Source organism: Callithrix jacchus, chromosome 2, assembly GCF_049354715.1.
Source record: "Callithrix jacchus isolate 240 chromosome 2, calJac240_pri, whole genome shotgun sequence".
In the NCBI taxonomy this organism is placed as follows: Eukaryota; Metazoa; Chordata; class Mammalia; order Primates; family Cebidae; genus Callithrix; species Callithrix jacchus.
This window is the reverse complement of record NC_133503.1, coordinates 54,288,390-54,308,255: the sequence shown is the minus strand read 5'-3', so window position 1 is coordinate 54,308,255 and position 19,866 is coordinate 54,288,390. Positions and strand designations below refer to the sequence as shown.

The following is a 19,866-nucleotide window of genomic DNA, read 5'->3' as shown; positions in this document are numbered from 1 at the left end:
AAAGATTTGAAATAAGATTCAAAAAAATGATAACAAGAATGGACAATGTAGAGAGGAATATGAATAAATTGAAGGAGCTGAAAAACACAACACGAGAACTTCGCAAAGCATGCACAAGATTCAACAACCGAATTAACCAAGCAAAAGAAAGAATATCAGAAGTCAAAGATCAACTCAATGAACTAAAACGAGAAACCAAGATTAGAGAAAAAAGCGAAAAAAGAAATTAACAAAGTCTCCAAAAAAGGTAGGACTCTGTGAAGAGACCTAACCTACATTTGATAGTTGTACCAGAATGTGACGAAGAGAATAAATCCAAGCTGGAAAATACTCTTCAGGATATTAGCCAGGAAAATTTCCCCAACCTAGCAAGGCAGGCCAATATTCAAGTCCAGGAAATACACAGAACACCACAAAGGTATTCCACAAGAAGAGCAACCCCAAGGAACATAATTGTCAGATTCACCAGGGTTGAAATGAAGGAGAAAATACTAAGGGCAGCCAGAGAGAAAGGTCAGGTCACCCACAAAGGGAAGCCCATCAGACTCACAGCAGATATCTCGACAGAAACTCTACAAGCCAGAAGAGAGTGGGGGCCAATATTCAACATCCTTAAAGTAAAGAATATTCGTGCTCGCTTCGGCAGCACATATACTAATATTGAAATGATACAGAGAAGATAAGCATGGCCCCTGTGCAAGGATGACATGCAAATTTGTGAAGCGTTCCATACTTTTAAAAAAGAAAAGAGAGAACAACCAAATAGATGCAATAAAAAACGATAAAGGGGAAATCACCACAGATTCCACAGAAATTCAAAACATCATCAGAGAATCTTGCAAACAACTCTATGCACATAAACTAGTAAACCTGAAAAAATTGGATAAATTCCTGGACACCTGTGTCCTCCCAAGACTAAACCAGGAGAAAGCCGAAACTATGAATAGACCAATAACAAGGTCTGAAGTCAAGGCAGCAATTAAGAGCCTACCACATGAAAAAAGCCCAGGTCTAGATGGGTTCACAGCTGAATTCTACCAGACACACAAAGAGGAACTAGTACCATTGCTTCTGAAACTATTCCAAATTATCCAAAATGAGGGAATCCTTTCCAAATCATTTTATGAGACCAAAATCATCCTGTTACCAAAACCCGGCAGAGACCCAACAAGGAAAGAAAACTTCAGGCCAATATCCATGATAAACATAGAGGCAAAAATCTTCAATAAAATACTAGCAAGACTATTGCAACATCACATCAAAAAACTTATCCATCATGATCAAGTAGGATTCATCCCGGGGATGCAAGGCTGGTTCAACATGCACAAGTCTATAAATGTAATTCACCACATAAACAGAACCAAAAACAAAAACCACATGATTATCTCAATTGACACAAAGAAGGCATTCAACAAAATTCAACAGCCCTTTATGCTAAAAACCCTTAATAAACTCGAAATCAATGGAACGTATCTCAAAGAAATAAAAGCTATTTATGACAAACCAACAGTCAATATCATACTTAATGGGCAAAAACTGGAAGCATTCCCTTTGAAATCCGGCACTAGACAAGGATGCCCTCTCTCACCACTCCTATTCAGTATAGTACTGGAAGTTCTAGCCAGAGCAATCAGGCAAGAAAAAGAAATAAAGGGTATTCAAATAGGAAAGGTGGAAGCCAAATTGTCTCTATTTGCAGACGAAATAATAGTATACCTAGAAGACCCCATCGTCTCAGCCCAAAAACTCCTGAAACTGATAAGCAACTTCAGCAAAGTCTCAGGATAGAAAATCAATGTGCAAAAATCACAAGCATTCGTCTACACCAATAACAGACTTAAAGAAAGCCAAATCAAGAATGAACTGCCATTCACAATTGCTACAAAAAGAATAAAATACCTAGGAATACAACTCACAAGGAACATAAGGGACCTCTTCAAGGAAAACTACAAACCACTACTCAATGAAATAAGAGAGGACACAAACAGATGGAGAAACATTCCATGTTCATGGTTAGGAAGAATCAATATCGTGAAAATGGCTATACTGCCCAAAGTAATTTACAAAATCAACACAATCCCCATCAAGCTACCATTGACTTTCTTCACAGAACTGGAAAAAACCACCATGAACTTCATATGGAACCAAAAGATAGCCCGCATAGCCAAGTCAATTCTAAGCAGAAAGAACACAGTGGGGGGCATCACACTACCGGATATCAAACTATACTACAAGGCTACAGTAATCAAAACAACATAGTACTGGTACCAAAACAGAGATATAGACCAATGGAACAAAACAGAGGCATTGGAGGCAACACAACATATCTACAACCATACAATCTTGGATAAACCTGACAAAAACAAGCAATGGGTAAAGTATTCCCTGTTTAATAAATGGTGTTGGGAAAACTGGCTAGCCATGTGCAGAAAGCAGAATCTGGACCCCTTCCTGACACGTTACACTAAAATTAACTCCAGATGGATTAAAGACTTAAACATAAGACCTGGCACCATAAAAACCCTAGAAGGAAATCTAGGCAAAACCATTCAGGACATAGGAGTAGGCAAAGACTTCATGACCAAAACACCAAAAGCATTGGCAACAAAAGCCAAAATAGACAAATGGGACCTAAGCAAACTCCACAGCTTCTGCATGACAAAAGAAACCGTCACTAGAGTGAATCGGCAACCAACAGAATGGGAAAAAATTGTTGCAGTTTACCCATCTGGCAAAGGGCTGATATCCAGAATTTACAAAGAACTCAAACAGATTTAAAAGAAAAAAACAAACAAGCCCATTCAAAAATGGGGAAAGCATATAAACAGACACTTTATGAAAGAAGACATATATGAGGCCAACAAACATATTAAAAAATGCTCATCATCACTGGTCATTAGAAAGATGCATATCAAAACCACATTGAGATACCATCTCATGCCAGTTAGAATGGCGATCATTAAAAAATCTGGAGACAACAGATGCTGGAGAGGATGTGGAGAAAAAGGAACACTTTTACACTGTTGGTGGGAGTATAAATTAGTTCAACCATTGTGGAAGACAGTGTGGCGATTCCTCAAGGCCTTAGAAATAGAAATTCCATTTGACCCAGCAATCCCATTACTGGGTATATATCCAAAGGACTATAAATCCTTCTACTATAAGGACACATGCACACGAATGTTCATTGCAGCACTGTTTACAATAGCAAAGACCTGGAACCAACCCAAATGCCCATCGATGATAGACTGCATTGGGAAAATGTGGCACATATACACCATAAAATATTATGCAGCAATCAAAAATGATGAGTTTGTGTCATTTCTAGGGACATGGATCAATCTGGAGAACATCATTCTCAGCAAGCTGACACAAGAACAGAAAATGAAATACCACATATTCTCACTCATAGGCCAGTGATGAAAAATGAGAACACATGGACGCAGGGAAGGGAGTACTAAACACTGGGGCCTATTGGGGGGAATAGGGGAGGGAGAGTGGGGGGGGAAGCTGGGTAGTGATAGCCTGAGGAGAAATGCAAAATGTGGATGAAGGGGAAGAAGGCAGCAAAACACACTGCCATCTGTGTACCTATGCAACTGTCTTGCATGTTCTGCACATGTACCCCAAAACCTAAAATGCAATATAAAAAAATAAAAAATAAAAAAGGAAAGAACTTTCAACCCAGAATTTCATATTCAGCCAAACTGAGCTTCATAAGTTACGGAAAAATAAAATTCTTTGCAAAAAAGCAAGTACTCAGAGATTTTGTCACCACCAGGCCTGCTTTACAAAAGCTCCTGAGAGAGGCACAAAAAAAACAAAGGAACAACCAGTACCAGCCACTTTAAAAACATACCAAATGCTAAAGAGCATCAACAAAATGAAGAATTCACATCAACTGACAGGCAAAACAGCCAGCTAGCATCAAAATGGCAGTATCAAATTCACACATATCAATATTAACCCTAAATGTAAATGGGCTAAATGCACCAATTAAAAGACACAGACTGGCAAATTGGATAAAAAAAACAAAACCCATTAATGTGCTGTATCCAGGAAACCCATCTCACATGCAAGGATACACAAAGGCTCAAAATAAAGGGATGAAGAAAGATGTACCAAGCAAATGAAAAGCAAAAAAAGGCAGGAGTTGCAATTCTCATCTCTTATAAAATAGACTTTAAAGCAACAAAGATCAAAAGAGACAAAGAAGGTCATTACATAATGGTAAAAGGATCGATACAACAAGAAGAGCTAATGATCCTAAATATATATGGACCCAATACAGGAGCACCCAGATATATAAGGCAAGTTTTTAATGACTTACAGACTTAGACTCCCGCACAATAATAGTGGGAGGCTTTAACACTTCACTGTCAATATTAGACAGATCAACCAGAGAGAAAATTAACAAGGATATCCAGGGCTTGAACACAGATCTGGAACGAGCAAACCTGATAGACATTTACAGAACTCTTCACCCCAAGTTCACAGAATATACATTCTTCTCAGCACCACATCACACCTACTCTAAAATTGACCACATAATTGGAAGTAAAGCACTCCTCAGCAAATGCAAAACAACTGAAATCATAACTAACAGTCTCTCTGACCACAGTGCAATCAAGTTAGAACTCAGAATTCAGAAACTAACTTAGAACCACACAGCTTCATGGAAACTGAACAACTGGCTCTTGAATGTTGACTGGATAAACAATGAAATGAAGGCAGAAATAAAGAAGTTCTTCAAAACCAATGAGAATGAAGACACAACATATCAGAATATCTGGGACACATTTAAATCGTTCTCTAGAGGAAAATATATAGCAACAGGTGCCCACATGAGAAGAGGGGAGAGATCCAAAATTGACACCCTATCCTCAAAATTGAAAGAGCTAGAGGAGCAAGATCAAAAAAACTCAAAACCTAGTAGAAGACAAGAAATAACTAAGATCAGAGCAGAACTGAAGGAGAAAGAGACACGAAAAACCATTCAAAAAATCAATATATCCAAGAGCTGCTTTTTCAAAAAGATCAACAAAATAGACAGACCACTAGCCAGATTATTAAAAAAGAATAGAGAGAATAACCAAATAGATGCAATAAAAAATGATGAAGGAAAAATCACCACAAATTTCACAGAAATTCAAACCATCATCAGAGAATCTTACAAACAATTCTATGCATATAAACTGGTAAACCTGGAAGAAATGGATAAATTCCTGGACACCTGTGTCCTCCCAAGCCTAAACCAGGAAGAAATCGAAACCATGAATAGACCAATAACAAGATCTGAAGTTGAGGCAGCAACTAAGAGCCTACCACACAAAAAAAGCCCAGGTCCAGATGGGTTCACAGCGGAATTCTACCAGACACACAAAGAGGAACTGTTACTATTCCTTCTGAAACTATTCCAAATAATCCAAAAAGAGGGAATCCTTCCCAAATCATTTTATGAGACAAACATCATCCTGATACCAAATTGATGGAACGTACCTCAAAATAACAAAAGCTATTTATGACAAACCAACAGCCAATATCATACTGAATGGGCAAAAACTGGAAGCATTTCCTTTGAAATCCGGCACTAGACAAGGATGCCCTTTCTCACCACTCCAATTCAATATGGTACTGGAAGTTCTAGCCAGAGCAATCAGGCAAGAAAAAGAAATAAAGGGTATTCAAATAGGAAAGGTGGAAGCCAAATTGTCTCTATTTGCAGACGACATGATAGTATATCTAGAAGACCCCATTGTCTCAGCCCAAAAACTCCTGAAACTGATAAGCAACTTCAGAAAAGTCTCAGGATACAAAATCAATGTGCAAAAATCACAAGCATTTCTATACACCAATAACAGACTTAAAGAGAGCCAAATCAAGAACGAACTGCCATTCACGATTGCTACGAAGAGAATAAAATACCTAGGAATACAACTAACAAGAAATGTAAAGGACGTCTTCAAGGAGAACTACAAACCACTGCTCAACGAAATAAGAGAGGACACAAGCAGATGGAGAAACATTCCATGTTCATGGTTAGGAAGAATTAATATCATGAAAATGGCCATACTGCCAAAAGTAATTTACAGATTCAATGCTATCCTCATCAAGCTACCAATGACCTTCTTCACAGAACTAAAAAAACCACCTTAAACTTCATATGAAACCAAAAGATAGCCTGCATAGCCAAGTCAATTCTAAGTAAAAAGAACACAGATGGAGGCATCACACTACTAGATTTCAAACTATACTACAAGGCTACAGTAATCAGAACAGCATGGTACTGGTACCAAAACAGAGATATATACCAATGGAACAGAATGGAGGTATCAGAGGCAACACAACATATCTACAACCATACAATCTTGGATAAACCTGACAAAAGTAATGGGAAAAGAATTCCCTGTTAATAAATGGTGTTGGGAAAACTGGCTAGCCATGTGCAGAAAGCAAAAACTGGACCCCTTCCTGACACGTTACACTAAAATTAACTCCAGATGGATTAAAGACTTAAACATAAGACCTGGCACCATAAAAACCCTAGAAGAAAATCTAGGCAAAACCATTCAGGACATAGGAGTAGGCAAGGACTTCATGACCAAAACACCAAAAGCATTGGCAACAAAAGCAAAAAAAGACAAATTAAACCTAATCAAACTCCACAGCTTCAGCACAGCAAAAGAAATAGTCAGTAGAGTGAATCAGCAACCAACAGAATGGGAAAAAATGTTTGCAGTTTACCCATCTGACAAAGGGCTGATATCCAGAATTTACAAAGAACTCAAACAGATTTACAAAAAAAAAACTCATTCAAAAGTGGGCCACGGATATGAACAGACACTTTACAAAAGAAGACATACATGATGCCAACAAACATATGAAAAAATTTTCGTCATCACTGGTCATCAGAGAAATGCAAATCAAAACTACATTGAGATACCATCTCATGCCAGTTAGAATGGGGATCATTAAAAAATCTGGAGACAGCAGATGCTGGAGAGGATGTGGAGAAATAGGAACACTTTTACACTGCTGGTGGGAGTGTAAATTAGTTCAACCATTGTGGAAGACAGTGTGGCGATTCCTCAAGGACCTAGAAATAGATATTCCATTTGACCCAGCAATCCCATTACTGGGCATATATCCAAAGGACTATAAATCGTTCTACTATAAGGACACATGCACACGAATGTTCATTGCAGCACTGTTTACAATAGCAAAGACCTGGCACCAACCCAAATGCCTATCGATGATAGACTGGACTGGGAAAATGTGGCACATATACATCATGGAATATTATGCAGCAATCAAAAACGATGAGTTCATGTCCTTTGTAGGGACCTGGAAGAATCTGGAGAACATCATTCTCAGCAAACTGACACAAGAACAGAAAATGAAATACCACATGTTCTCACTCATAGATGGGTGATGAACAATGAGAACACATGGACACAGGGAGGGGAGCACTACACAGTGGGTTCTATTTGGGGGAATAGGAGAGGGACAGTTGGTGGCGAGGAGTTGGGGAGAGATAGCATGGGGAGAAATGCCAGATATAGGTGTTGGAGAGGAAGGCCGCAACTCACACTGCCACGTGTGTACCTATGCAACTATCTTGCATGTTCTTCACATGTACCCTAAAACCTAAAATACAATAAAAAAGAAGAAATAAAACAAGAAGGCAAGATTAGAGAAAAAAAGTAAAATGAACAAAACTTTTAAGAAATATGGGATTATGTGAAAAGACCTAATCTACCTTTGATAGGTGTACCTAATATGATGGAGAGAATGAATCCAAGCTGGAAAACACTCTTCAGGATATTATCCAGCAGAACTTCCCAAACCTAGCAAGCCAGACCAACATTCAAGTCCAGGAAATACAAAGAACACCACAAAGATATTCCTCAAGAACAGCAACCCCAAGGCATATAGTTATCAGGTTCATCAGGATTGAAATGAAGGAAAAAACGCTAAGGGAAGCCAGAGAGAAAGCTTGGGTTACCCACAAAGGGAAGCCCATCAGACTCACAGCAGCTCTCTCAGCAGAAATCCTACAAGCCAGAAGAGAATGGGGGCCAATATTCAACATCCTTAAAGAAAAGAACCTTTCAATCCAGAATTTCATATACAACCAAACTAAGCTTCATAAGCAAACTAGAAATGAAATTCTTTATGAACAAGCAATTGCTCAGAGATTTCATCACGACCAGGCCTGCTTTAGAAGAGCTCCTGAAAGAAGGACCAAACATAAAAAGGAAAAACCAGTACCAGTCACTCTAAAAATGTATTAAATGGTAAAAAGCATCAACGCAATGAAGAAACCACATCAAATAACAGGCAAAACAACCAGCTAGCATCAAAATGGAAGGATCAAATTCACACATAACAATATTAACCTTAAATGTAAATGGGCTGAAAGCCCCAATCAAAAGACAAAGACTTGCAAACTGGATAAAAAGTCAAAAAACATTGGTGTGCTATATCCAGGAAACCCATCCCACATGCGAGGATACACATAGGCTCAAAATAAAGGGATGGAGGAAGATCTACCAAGCAAATGGAGAGCAAACAAAGCAGGGGTTGCAACCCTAGTCTCTGATAAAATAGACTTTAAATCAACAAAGATCAAAAGAGACAAAGAAGGGCACTGCATAATGGTAAAAGGATAAATGCCACAAGAAGAGCTAACGATCCTAAATATATATGTGCGCCCAATACAGGAGCATCCATATACATAAAGCAAGTTCTTAATGACCTACAAAGAAACTTAGACTCCCACACAGTAATAGTGGGAGACTTCAACAGTCCACTGTCAATGTTAGACAGATCAACAAGACAGAAAATTAACAAGGATATCCAGGACTTGAACTCAGGTCTGGACCAAGCAAACCTAATAGACATCTACAGAACTCTCCACCACAAAACCACAAAATATGCATTCTTCTCAGCACCACATCACATCTTCTCTAAAATTGACCACATAATTGGAAATAAATCACTCCTCAGCAAATGCAAAAGAACAGAAATCATAACAAAAATTCTCTCAGACCACCATGCAATCAAATTAGAACTCAAGATTCAGAAACTAACTCAAAACTGCACAACTTCATGGAAACTGAACAACTGGCTCTTGAATGTCGACTGCATAAACAATGAAATGAAGGCTAACATAAAGATGTTCTTCAAAACCAAAGAGAACGAAGACACAACATACCAGTATCTCTGGGACACATTTAAAGCAGCATCTAGAGAAAAATTTATAGCAATAAATACCCAAATGAGAAGCAGGGAGAGATCAAAATTGACATCCTATTGTCAAAATTGAAAGAGCTAGAGGAGCAAGATCAAAAAAAACTCAAAACCTAGCAGAAGACAAGAAATAACTAAGATCAGAGCAGAAATGAAATAGATAGACACACAAAAAACTCTTCAAAAAATCAATAAATCCAGGAAGTGGTTTTCTGAAAATATCAACAAAATATACAGACCACTAGCCAGATTAATAAAAAAAAGAGAGATCAGAATCAAATGCAATAAAATGCAATAAAAAATGATAAATGGGATATCACCACAGATTCCACAGAAATACAAACCACCATCAGAGACTACTGCAAACAACTCTATGAACATAAACCACTAAACTGGAAAGAAATGGATAAATTTCTGGATACTTACACGCTCCCAAGCCTAAAGCAGGAAGAAGTGGAAACCCTGAATAGACCAATAGCTGATGCTGAGGCTGACATTGAGGTGGCAATTCATAGCCTACCAACCAAAAAAAGCCCAGGTTCAGATGGGTTCACAGCCGAATTCTACAAGACATACAAAGAGGAGCTGGTACCACTCATTCTGAAACCATTCCAAACAATCCAAAAAGAGGGAATCCTTCCCAAATCATTTTATGAGACAAACATCATCCTGATACCAAAACTCAACAAGAAAATAAAACTTCAGGCCAATATCCATGATGAACATAGATGCAAAAATCTTCAATAAAGTACTGGCAAACCGATTGCAACAGCACATCAAAAAGCTTATCCACTATGATCAAGTAGGCTTCATCCCAGGGATGCAAGGCTGGTTCAACATACGCAAGTCTATAAATGTAATCCATGACATAATTAAAATCAAAGACAAAAACCACATGATTATCGCAACAGATGCAAAGAAGGCCTTCACAAAATTCAACACCCTTTATGCTAAAAACTCTCAATAAACTAGGTATTAACAGAACATATGTCAAAATAATAAAAGCTATTTAAGACAAACCCACAACCAATATCACACTGAATGGCAAAAACTGGAAGCACTCCCCTTGAGATCTGGCACTAGAAAAAGATGCCCTCTCTTACCACTCCTATTCAATATAGTATTGGAAGTTCTAGCCAGAACAGTCAGGCAAGAAAAAGAAATAAAGGGTATTCAATTAGGAGAGGAGGAAGTCAAATTATCTCTATTCGCAGATGACATGATTGTATATTTAGAAGACCCTACCATCTCAGCCCAAAATCTCCTTAAACTGATAAACAACTTCAGCAAAGTCTCAGGATACAAAATCAGTGTGCAAAAATCACAAGCATTCCTATACACTAATACCAGACTTAAAGAGAGCCACATCAAGAACAAACAATTGCTACAAAGAGAATAAAATACCTAGGAATACAAGTGACAAAGTATGTAAAGGACCTCTTCAAGGAGAACTACAAACCACTGCTTAACAAAATAAGAGAGGGCACAAACAGATGGGAAAACTTTCCATGCTCATGGTTAGGAAGAATCAATATTGTGAAAATGGCCATACTGCCCAAAGTAATTTATAGATTCAATGCTATCCCCATCAAGCTACCTATGACCTTCTTCACAGAACTAGAAAAAAAAAAACCTTAAACTTCATATGGAACCAAAAGAGAGCCCGCATAGCCAAGTCAATTCTAAGCAAAAAGAACACAGTGGGAGGCATCACACTACCGAACTTCAAACTATACTACAAGGCTACAGTAATCAGAACAGCATGGTACTGGTATCAAAACAGAGATATAGACCAATGGAAAAGAACAGAGCCCTCAGAGGCAACACCACACATCTACAACCATCTGATTTTTGACAAACCTGACAAAAACAAGCAATGGGGAAAGGATTCCCTGTTTAACAAATGGTGTTGGGAAAACTGGCTAGCCATCTGCAGAAAGCAGAAACTGGACCCCTGCCTGACATCTTACACTAAAATTAACTACAGATGGATTAAAGGGTTAAACATTAAACCTAACACCATAAAAACCCTAGAAGAAAACCTAGGCAAAACCATTCAGGACATAGGCATAGACAAGGACTTCATGACTAAAACACCAAAAGCATTGGCAACAAAAGCCAAAATAGACTAATGGATCTAATTCAACACCAGAGTTTCTGCACAGCAATAGAAACAATCATTAGAGTGAACCAGCAGCCAACATGGGAAAAAATTTTTGCAATCTAGCCATCTGACAAAGGGCTGATATCCAGAATCTACAAAGAACTCAAACAGATTTACAAGAAAAAAAAACAAACAAACCCATTCAAAAGTGGGCAAAGGATATGAACAGACACTTTTCAAAAGAAGACATACATGAGGCCAACAAACACATGAAAAAATGCTCATCATCACTGGTCACTAGAGAAATGCAAATCAAAACTACATTGACATACCATCTCACACCAGTTAGAATGGCGATCATTAAAAAATCTGGAGACAACAGATGCTGGAGAGGATGTGGAGAAATAGGAACACTTTTACACTGCTGGTGGGAGTGTAAATTAGTTCAACCATTGTGGAAGACAGTGTGGAAATTCCTCAAGGACCTAAAATAGAAATTCCATTTGACCCAGCAATCCCATTGCTGGGTATATATCCAAAGGATTATAAATCATTCTATTATAAGGGCACACGTACATGTATGTTCATTGCGGCACTGTTTACAATAGCGAAGACTTGGAACCAACCTAAATGCCCATCAATGATAGACTAGACAAGAAAAATGTGGCACATATACACCATGGAATACTATGCAGCCATAAAAAATGATGAGTTCATGTCCTTTGTAGGGGCATAGATGAACCTGGAAACCATCATTCTCAACAAACTGACACAAGAACAGAAAATCAAACACCACATGTTCTCACTCATAGGAGGTGTTGAACAATGAGAACACATGGACACAGGGAGGGGAGTATCACACACTGAGGTCTGTGTGTGGGGTCTATGGGAGGAATAATAGGGGGTAGGGAGTTGGAGAGGGATAATATGGTGAGAAATGACAGATATAGGTGATGGGGATGGAGGCAAACCGCATTGCCATGTATGTACCTATGCAATAATCCTGCATGTTCTTCACACGTACCCCAGAACCTAAAATGCAATAAAATATATAATTAAATAAATAAACACAACCAAGGCAGGAGGAAAATTAGGAAAGAATGGGGCCAAAAAAAAAAAAAAAACACTGAGTGAAAAACATCTCAAAAAAACAGAGAATGAATTTAACTGAGTATGCAGTTAAATGCTGCATACTCAGCAATGATTGTTAGGGTTAATAATTTCAAGCTCTCACTACATGCCAGGTACTGTTTAACTGCTTTGGGTATATTATCTCACTTAATCCTCATAACAGTCTCCTGAGGTAGAATAGACACTGTTGCTATTCCCAGTTTACAGATAAGAAAACTACCCTGCCCCAGGTATCATGGCTTGTAAGTGGTAGAGCCAGGATTCAAAGCCAGGCAGTCTAGCTCCAGAGCTGGTACTCATAGCTTTCACACTGCATTGCCTTCCTCGCCAATGTCTAACACTTTCTGAGTACTCAACACATGACAATGTTCTAAATACTGACTAATTTAATCTTCAGAACGACTTTATTAAGTAGGTGTCATTATGATTCCTATTGGACAGACGAGAAAACTGAGTCACAGAACAGCCAGGATCACACAGCTAGTGCAACCATGAAGGGATAGTAGACCCCTTCATGAGGAAATTAAAGAATCAGCACTTGGTGAATGAAGGCAATCTTCTTTAGAATCAGCGACCCTAACCAAAGTGAAAGGTAGAAATAAAAATTCAAAGTTCAATGTAAACTAGAAAATTTTAGAACTTTGGAGGGGGAAGGGGCCTGGGATATTCATCCATACTATTCACTAAATGCCAGCATGGTAGGATGGCACTTTCTGGCCCCCTGTGATTGTGTGAGGCCATGTGACTCACTGGTCACATCCAATGTGTTGTGGGAGGACATGACACATGTCACTTGTAGGCCAGTTGATTGCCAGTGGGAGACCTTCCAGAACATTCTTTCTCTCTGCCACAGCAATCTGCAGCTATGGAAATGGTGGCTGCTCCATCAACCTGAGTCCCAGAGCAAGAGAACACAGAAGTGAGCCCTTAGCTCATTCACAGTAGACATGTGTCATGAATGAGAAGTAAAGCTTGGAGTCATAAGTCACTACAATGGCTGTGCTGGCTGATACAAAGCCTTAAACATGACCAGAATGGGGAAACTGAGAGCCTAAAAGTAAAGAGACCTCCTAAGTGTCACAGAGCTGGCAACCTAGAGGCACTGAGGGCAAGAATCCAACTCCCTGGCATCCATCCAGTTATCTTCCTTCCACACCTCACTGAGCATTTTGCATATCTTACAACTCATTCCCCCTTCTAACCCACAGCATATTCAGTTTCTGTCAGTTAATGCAAAGTCTGAATTAAGCTAATCATTGTCTAACTCTTACAAACTCTCCGAGTGCAATGCACTCAGAACTCAATTTTCTCAAGAGGTACAGGGAGAAGCACGAGGGTCTGGAGGGTTGTGGGGAGGAAAACTTTGCCCTATTATTTATAATTAAATCAAGGCTGATTTAATTAAGTTTTGACAGAAAGTGCTCAATTTTGCAGACAGTTGCCACCTGTTTCTCCTGAAGCCTGGATCTCCTCTTAGAAACTGACTCTGCTCCATCTTCCTCTTTGATGTATGAGGCTATAAAACAGGGAGTGAGCAAGTCACCTTCGAAGAGGCCTTTTGTCATTGCAATAACTAGAAATAATTTATGGGCTCCTGGAATCATGGGTTCTCTGTCTCTTAATCGGCAAGAGACCGAAATCAGAATGTGGATGCTGGCAGTCGATTGGAAGGTCAAAGGCTCTGAAAGGTATCAGTCTTCCAGAATCTAGGATAAGGAAACATCACTGTACACATTCAGGGATGAGGTCATCAGCAAAGGTTTTAGACAGAGGCTACCTTTTAGGTATTGGGACTTAATCCACTTTGGGGGGTGTCCTAGAACATCCTCCTCTGTCCTCACCACCATCCAAGTCCTCCCCTCCTCAGGGCCCAGTTTAACCCCTGCTTCTTCTAGGAAGCCCTCCCTGACTACCCTAGCCTATGATACATATTATGTACTCTGACTTTACAATTCTTTTGGCACTTGTCACATTCTCCCTTAATATACATTCTTTATGTTTGCATATCTAGACTCTATGTATCAGGTTTCTATAGAAATAGGTTTCATCTCATGGGCTGACTCTGATCAATTAGTAGTGGCTTTCTAGAGTGCTATGCCAAGAATTCCACTGCTGCAGGCTGGACGTGGTGGCTCATGCCCATAATCCCAGCAATTCAGGAGGCCAAAGCAGGAGGATTGCCTCAGTCCAGGAGTTTGAGACCAGCCTGGGCAACATAATGAGACCTGGTTTCTACAAAGTACAAATTAAAAAATTAGCCAGGGCCGGGCACAGTGGCTCACACCTGTAATTCTAGCACTTTGGGAGGCTGGGGCAGGTGGATTATCTGAAGTCAGGAGATTGAGACCAGCCTGGCAAACATACTGAAACCCCATCGCTACAAAAAAAAAAAATACAAAAATTAGCGTAGCAGGGTGGCGGGCACCTGTAATCCCAGCTATTCCAGAGGCTGAAGCAGGAGAATTGTTTGAAGCCAGAAGACAGAGGTTGCAGTGAGCCAAGAACACACCACTTCACTCCAGCCTGGGTGAAAGAGCAAAACTCTGGGTTTTTTTGTTTTTTTTTTTGTTGTTGTTGTTGTTGTTGTTTTAAATTAGCTGGGCATGGTGGTGCATGACTATAGTCACACTCAGAAGGTTGAGGTAGGAGGATTGCTTGAGCCTGGGAGGTCGAGGCTGCAGTGAGAGGCTGGGTGACAGAATTAGACCTATCTCAAAAAAAAAAAATCTGCAGTTCTGCAGCTATATCTGAGTTCAGTTAAAAGTGCAGTGACTAACCAGCAAGTACTAAGGTGGGCATGCCAGGAGAAAAAGGACGTGGACAGCCTGTGTTTGCCTTCTATATGCCGTAAGCAATGAATTCCTTGAAGATAGGGTTCATCACCTACACTGACTTATATTCCTATTAACATTTACATAAGCATGCTCAAAAAGTATCTGCATGCTCAAACCTTATTTGATGAGTAAACATCTCCCTTTGCAAACACGACCTACCTCTAATGCATTATGTGTTTTAATTATGATTCTTTCCAACAGTCCTTAACACACCTACATGTAAAGCTGACTCCCATCAGAAATCTTTCAAAGCTAGTTTTATATGAGAAATGGCTTTTGACACATTAGCACTTCAACATTTCTGAATCTTAAAACATCCATGCTTAATAACTCCTTATCTGAAGTTAATAGTGATTTTCAGAGCTTTTGAATCTATTACCTCATTTGATTACTATGTGATCTTCATGAGGTAAAATGTTATCCCCATTGTACAGATTTAGAACTATTTCTTCAGAGTAGCAGCATAATTAGACAGGATCAAAAGAAGTATCCCCACAAACACTTACCAGCTCCACATAAAGTAAAAGCTGTTAAGGTTTAAGCAGTGTTTCCCTAAGTATTTTTCCACAGAATATCAGGATGTCCACAGGGCCACTACATGTGTTTTTATAGTCAAATAGGTTTGGAAAACATGAATAGGTCTCCCTACAGCAGGACTTCTCAGAGTTTTTATGACACTATCGTACTTGGTGAACCCTACAGAAGCCCCCCACAGTGTGAAATGCTGCCTGCCTTTCCAGTGTTAGAACCCCTCTGTGAGTTCATATAGGTGTTCCCCCAAAGGTTTTGTAGAACACGGGTAATTTTTTTTCTAAAGTTGCCAGCAGGGTTACTAGAGGAACAGCAGATTGCTTAAGAGCCTGGTCTCTAAAATCCAACTGGGATTGAGCTCTGATAAGTTATAGAATCCCCAGCCTTGCTTCCTGACCTGTAACATGCAAATTCTAACAGGGCCACACATGGGGTTGTCATGAGGATTAAGTGAGACAAGGCAAGCAGAGTGCCTAGCCGATTGGGAGCACTCGATACATGTTAGCTGGTATTTCTGCCAATGAGGAAGAAAGTCAGAGTGGAATCTAAAAATAAAATAAAATGCACAGGTTTGGCTCCCTGAGAAGCCCATTCTGAGTTTATTATGTAGGAGGTTTATTGAGGAGTGCTCTTGGGTCAACACCTGTGGAAGAGAGGGAACAGAAGAGAGAAAAAGTGAAGCTATGATGTAGCTCTATGACAGCCAACCCCACAGAGATGTAGAGCTAGACTGGCCCTTCAGAATTGTCCTTGGTTAGGCTGAGAAGGCCAGCTCTTTACAGCCCCACATGGATGAGTCAGTGGATATCAGACTCCCCAGGAAAGGCTAACCTTGGGCGAGGCAGCTCTCTGCAACTTAGGCAGTTCCTTGAGGGGCTACCACCATTCTCAGAAGCCAGGACAGTAAGTCTCTCACCCAGGAAGAATATGAGCAGTGCAGACATACAATATCCTGCACTTCAGCAGTGCATGTTGCATACACGAAAAATAAAAAGAAGCAAAAGCTTCCTGTGACCCTCCAGGAAGGAAACACGGCAGTGTGCAGACAGCAACCAAATCTAGTCATTTGTTGATTCATCATTTATTAATGCCTACCATATGTCAGGCCCTGGAGCTTGGGGCTTATGAATCAGGTGCTGATTCTATAGCAATCATAATAATAACATTTTTTCTTTTCTTTTTAAGGCATTAAAATACAGATAGGAAAACAGAAGGAAGAGATATCAAATCACTAGAAGACAGGATATATTCTCAGGTGATCAGTCACCTGTCATCCCAGTATGAAAAGGTGTTAATCTGAATGAAGAAAGGAGCAAAGCAATTTTTTCCCCCACAGCAATACATCAAGTTGTTCTCCCAATGACTTAGTGTGCTTGGCAAATGGTGTACGTTGCACAAAATTGAATTCCCAGGTTTGGGGAAGCCTGAGCAGGTTTGAGGTGTATGAGGATTTATTGCTTTTAGTACTTAAAATGCTTTCCACTAAATTTGCTGTGACCTTCTCCCCCTGCCTATGGCCTCAAGTTAACCACAGCCTAGGGCTGAGCAAAGGTTAACAACACGCCAGATAAAACAAATCAGCCCCAAGGAGGCAGGTCCCTGCTTCACAGAGGCAATAGAGCCAAGTCTTTCTTGTCCCTGGAAGGCTTGGCTGCATTCCTCTCCCTTCCACATCAGTCCCCAGTGCCCACCCGCACTCCATTCTCTTCTCCTCTTGTCACTTAAGTATTCTTCATAATGGCCCCTCAAGCACTGTTTTCCTGTAGCATAACTCTTGTTTTTCCCACTGATCTTCTCATTTGTTTATGTTGATGGGAATCAGGACATAGCACCCCAAAACATGACCAGAATATATCAACCCAAAATATGCCTGTGCAACATAAAAATTATTTTGAACTGATTATTTGTAGGGGAAGCAGACATAGGAGTAGTTCTGCAAACAAGAGAAGTTACCCTTTTATAAGATAAATTTACATCTATAAAGGAGATATCTATTGTAAGGATATCTCCCTCTCTGCCCCAAAAAGAAAGAGATGACTAAATCACTAGATTCTCTTATCAATGGAGAATGTGTCACTTAAATCTGTGTAACAAATCTTGCCCTTTTTAGTGCTTTTCCTGGCCCATTCCCATACCCTTCCTTCTTTGCTGGGGAGCCAGTAGGTAAGTGAGGAGGTATGATGATATTTAAGTCTGAAGCATCAGACAAATCTTTGTGATCTACTGAGATTTTGCTCTGAGATGTCCCTGAATACCTTCCCTGTATAGAGGAGGTATACATGTTATTAGACTTCTCTTCATTTTTCTCTTATCTGTCCTTTGTAACAGGGAATCTCAGCTAAAAACAATGGAAGGTAGAGGGAAAATTATTTTTCCTCTCTTACAACATCTTGTCAAGATGCCAATGAACTACTCTGCTTCTAATGTTTCATATTTGCATAGCACACTACAATTTACAACCTGCTTTTGGGCCTCATAACTGGCCAAGAGGCAGGCACTGCAGAAATGATTAACCCTGCTCTGGATGTGAGGGCCCTGAGAGGCAAAGTGACTTGCCCAAGGTCACAAAGCAAAAATGCAGGACTTAAGCCAGGCTCCCTGTATCACAAACTAGACCCACACATTGCCCCTCAGCCAAAGAGACCAAGCCACATATTGGCAGTGTACCTTACACTTAGTACCACAATTGATCAAGGTCACAGACTTGGGAGGAAATTGCCTGGGGATTCATAGTGAGGATATCCAGCTTCCCAGAGGAGATTCTTGTCTACAATTATGTGCAAATATCCAACTCGAGCACACCTGCAGAAGCCAAAGTTTCTTCCTTCTCTTTGTATTACTATCAAGCCAAAGAAACAAATTAAAATTTGGAGAAAAAAACAAACAGATGTTTTTAGCTTCACTGTCCCAAGTACTAATAAAAAAACAAGACTCTCTTAAACAAACAAACAAAAAAAACTTTGAGACAAGATCTCGCTGTGTCACCCAGGCTGGAGTACAGTGGCACGATCATGACTCACTGCAACCTCAACCTCCTGGTGCAAGCAATCTTCTCACCTCAACCTCCTGAGCAGCAGGATCACAGGCATGCACCACCATATCCAGCTAAATTTTGTATTTTTTGTAAAGACAGGGTTTCATCGTGTTGCCCAGAGTGGTATCGAGCACCTGAGCTCAAGCCATTCACCCACCTCTGTGTCCCAAGGTGCTAGGAATACAGGTGTGAACCATCATGCCCAGGCATTATAAAATATTTCAAAGAGGTTTATTCTGAGCCAATACAAGTGACATGGCCCAGGGAACACACTCCCAAGAGGTCCTGAGAAAGTGGGCCCATAGCAATTGGATTATAGTTTGGTTTTATACATTTTAGACAGCCAGAAGTTATAGGTAAAAACATAAATCAATAAATGAAAGATATGCCTTGGTTCAGCCTGGAAAAGCAGGATATCCTGAAGGGGTGGGGGGTGGGCAGGGTTATCTGTGATATGTGGGTTGAGAGATTCTTTAATTTGCCATTGGTTAAAGGAGTAAAACTTTGTCTAAAAATTTGAAGTCAACAGAAAGGAATGTTTTAAATTGTAATAAGGAAGTCTATTAACCAACACACTGGGTAAGAAAGACCCATAGGAGTGTGTGACTTAACCATTGTCTGGATGACCATAGATCCTGATGATAATTTGGTATCTTATTGTCAAAAAGAGTCCATTTTTTTGGCCTTAGGATCTCTATTAATGCTGGTCAGTTTTGCCTAAACTCCAAAAGAGATGGGATATAACAAGGCATGTCTAACCTTCCAGTCATGACTGGGAATTTCATGTTTAAGGCTTTTCTGGGGTCCCCTTAGGCAGACGAGGGTCTGTTCACTTGGTAGAGGACTTAGGATTTTACTTTTAGTCTTCAAAAGTCAGTTTAGAAAATTGGCCGGGCACAGTGGCTCAAGCCTGTAATCCCAGCACTTGGGGAGGCCGAGGCAGGTGGATCACAAGGTCAAGAGATCGAGACCCTCCTGGT

The 19,866-nt window shown here is 39.9% G+C and overlaps 1 non-coding gene across 1 annotated transcript; it reads left to right on the top strand.

Moving 5' to 3' along the window:
* Positions 1-630: 630 nt before the first annotated feature.
* LOC118151800 (U6 spliceosomal RNA) lies at positions 631-737 on the top strand. The gene has a single exon (XR_004740208.1). It is a non-coding gene; the product is annotated as a U6 spliceosomal RNA (small nuclear RNA).
* Positions 738-19,866: the final 19,129 nt, after the last annotated feature.